The 3263-nt window shown below is 39.0% G+C and overlaps 1 non-coding gene across 1 annotated transcript; it reads left to right on the plus strand.

Annotated features, from left to right (window-relative positions):
* Positions 1-2067: 2067 nt before the first annotated feature.
* LOC112725939 (small nucleolar RNA R71) lies at positions 2068-2175 on the plus strand. Its single transcript, XR_003165017.1, has one exon. It is a non-coding gene; the product is annotated as a small nucleolar RNA R71 (small nucleolar RNA).
* Positions 2176-3263: the final 1088 nt, after the last annotated feature.

The raw sequence follows: 3263 nt of genomic DNA on the forward strand, positions 1-3263 counted from the left end.
AACGCCAGACTGCTGCCTGTTTCTGGCGTTAAACGCCACTTCCATGCTCTGTTCTGGCGTTTAACGCCAGGTAGATGCTTGTTTCTGGCATTAAACGCCAGCTTGGTGCCTGTTTCTGGCGTTAAACGCCAGACAGATGCTTGTTTCTGGTGTTTAAATGCCAGACTGTTCTCCTCCAGGGTGTGCTATTTTTCATTCTATTTTTCACTCTGTTTTTGATTTTTCAGTAGTTTTTGTGACTTCACATGATCATCAACCTAAAGAAAACATAAAATAACAATTGAAAATAAATAAATATAATTAGATAACATTGGGTTGCCTCCCAACAAGCGCTTCTTTAATGTTAATAGCTTGACAGTGAGCTCTCATGGAGCCTCACAGATGTTCAGAGAAAGGTTGGAACCTCCCAACACCAAACTTAGAGTCTGAATGTGGGGGTTCAACACCAAACTTAGAGTTTGGTTGTGGCCTTCCAACACCAAACTTAGAGTTTGACTGTGGAGGCCTTGGTTGACTCTGCAGTGAGAGAAGCTTTTGATGCTTCCTCTCCATGGTTACAGAAGGAGATGCTTGAGTTTGAAACACAAGGTTGTCCTCATTCAGTTGAAGAACTAACTCTCCTCTGTCCACATCAATCACAGCTCTTGCTGTGGCTAGAAAGGGTCTTCCAAGGATGATGGATTTATCCTCTTCCTTCCTAGTGTCTAGGATTATGAAATCAGCAGGGATGTAAAGGCCTTCAACCTTTACTAGCACGTCTTCTACTAGTCCATAAGCCTATTTTCTTGAGTTATCTGCCATCTCTAATGAGATTCTGGCAGCTTACACCTCAAAGATTCCCAGTTTCTCCATTACAAAGAGTGGCATGAGGTTTATCCCTGACCCAAGGTCACATAGAGCCTTCTCAAAGGTCATGGTGCCTATGGTACAAGGTATTAAGAACTTTCCAGGATCCTGTTTCTTCTGAGGCAATGTCAGTTGATCCAGATCACTCAGTTCATTGATGAGCAAGGAAGGTTCATCTTCCCAAGTCTCATTACCAAATAACTTGGCATTCAGCTTCATGATTGCACCAAGGTACTTGGCAACTTGCTCTTCAGTAACATCTTCATTTTCTTCAGAAGAAGAATACTCATCAGAGCTCATGAAGGGTAGAAGGAGGTTCAATGGAATCTCTATGGTCTCTAATTGAGCCTCAGATTCCTTTAGTTCCTAAGAGAGAAACTCCTTGTTGATCACTGGACGTCCCAGGAGGTCTTCCTCACTGGGATTCACATCCTCTCCCTCCCTTGTAGGTTCGGCCATGGTGATTAAATCAATGGCTTTGCACTCTCTCTTTGGATTTTCTTCTGTATTGCTTGGGAGAGTACTAGGAGGAGTTTCAGTGACCCTTTTACTCAGCTGGCCCACTTGTGCCTCCAGATTTCTAATGGAGGACCTTGTTTCATTCATGAAACTTAAAGTGGCCTTAGATAGATCAGAGACTATATTTGCTAAGCTAGATGGATCCTGCTCAGGACTCTCTGTCTGTTGCTGAGTGGATGATGGAAAAGGTTTGCTATTGCTAAACCTATTTCTTCCACCATTATTAAAGCCTTGTTGAGGCTTTTGTTGATCCTTCCATGAGAAATTTGGATGATTTATCCATGAGAGATTATAGGTGTTTCCATAGGGTTCACCCATGTAATTCACCTCTGCTATTGTAGGGTTCTCAGGATCATAAGCTTCTTCTTCAGAAGATGCCTCTTTAGTACTGTTGGATGATTCCTTCAATCCATTCAGACTCTGAGAGATCATATTAACTTGCTGAGTCAATATTTTATTCTGAGCCAATATGGCATTCAGAGTATCAATTTCAAGAACTCCCTTCCTCATAGGCGTCCCATTATTCACAGGATTCCTTTCAGAAGTGTACATGAACTGGTTATTTGCAACCATGTTAATGAGTTCTTGAGCTTCTGCAGGCGTTTTCTTTAGGTGAATGGATCCACCTGCAGAATGGTCCAGTGACATCTTTGATAACTCAGACAGACCATCATAGAATATATCCAGGATGGTCCATTCTGAAAGCATGTCAGAAGGACACTTTTTGGTCAGTTCCTTGTATCTCTCCCAAGCTTCATAGAAGGATTCACCTTCTTTCTGTTTGAAGGTTTGAACATCCACTCTAAGCTTACTAAGCTTTTGAGGAGGAAAGAACTTGGCTAAGAAAGCCGTGACCAGCTTATCCCAAGAGCTCAGGCTATCTTTAGGGTGAGAGTCCAACCATGCTCTAGCTCTGTCTCTTACAGCAAACAGGAAAAGCATAAGCCTGTAGACCTCGGGATCAACCCCATTGGTCTTAACAGTATCACAGATTTGCAAGAATTCAGTTAAGAACTGAAAAGGATCTTCAGATGGAAGTCCATGAAACTTGCAGTTCTGTTGCATCAGAGAAACTAATTGAGGTTTAAGCTCAAAGTTGTTTGCTCCAATGGCAGGAATTGAGATGCTTCTTTCATGTAAATTGGAATTTCGTGCAGTAAAGTCACCAAGCATCTTCCTTGCATTGTTATTATTTTCGGCCATGTCTCCTTCTTTTTCGAAAATTTCTGTCAGATTTTCTCCAGAGAGTTGTGCTTTAGCTTCCCTTAGCTTCCTCTTCAGAGTCCTTTCAGGTTTAGGATCAGCTTCAACAAGAATGTTCTTATCCTTGTTCCTGCTCATATGAAAAAGAAGAGAACACAAAAGAAAATATGGAATCTTCTATGTCACAGTATAGAGATTCCTTATGCAAGTATAAAAAGAGAAGAATATAAGAAGGAGAAAAGGAAAAATTCGAACACAGAGAGGGGGATGGGGTTCGAATTTTTGGGTGGAGGAGAAGTGTTAGTAGATGAATAATTAATTAAAAGGAGATGAGAGAGAGGGAATTTCGAAATTTAATTAAAAATAAAATTTAAAGTTAAATTTTGAAAATTAAAATTGAAATCAAATTAAATTAAAAATTAAAACAATTAGTTAATAAAAAAATTTGAAAAAGGGGGAAGGGATTTTCGAAAATTAGAGAGAGAGAATTAGTTAGGTAGTTTTGAAAAAGATATGATTGAAACAAAAAGATAGGATTGATAAAAAAAAGATTTGAAAATCAATTTTTAAAAAGGTAAGAAGTTAGAAAGGAAGTTAGAAAAGATTTTGAAATTGATTTTGAAAATGATGTGATTGAAACTTAATTTGAAAAATATTTGAAAAAGAAATTTAAAAAGATTTGATTTTGAAAATTA

The sequence above is a fragment of the Arachis hypogaea genome, chromosome 11, assembly GCF_003086295.3.
Source record: "Arachis hypogaea cultivar Tifrunner chromosome 11, arahy.Tifrunner.gnm2.J5K5, whole genome shotgun sequence".
Taxonomy (NCBI): Eukaryota; Viridiplantae; Streptophyta; class Magnoliopsida; order Fabales; family Fabaceae; genus Arachis; species Arachis hypogaea.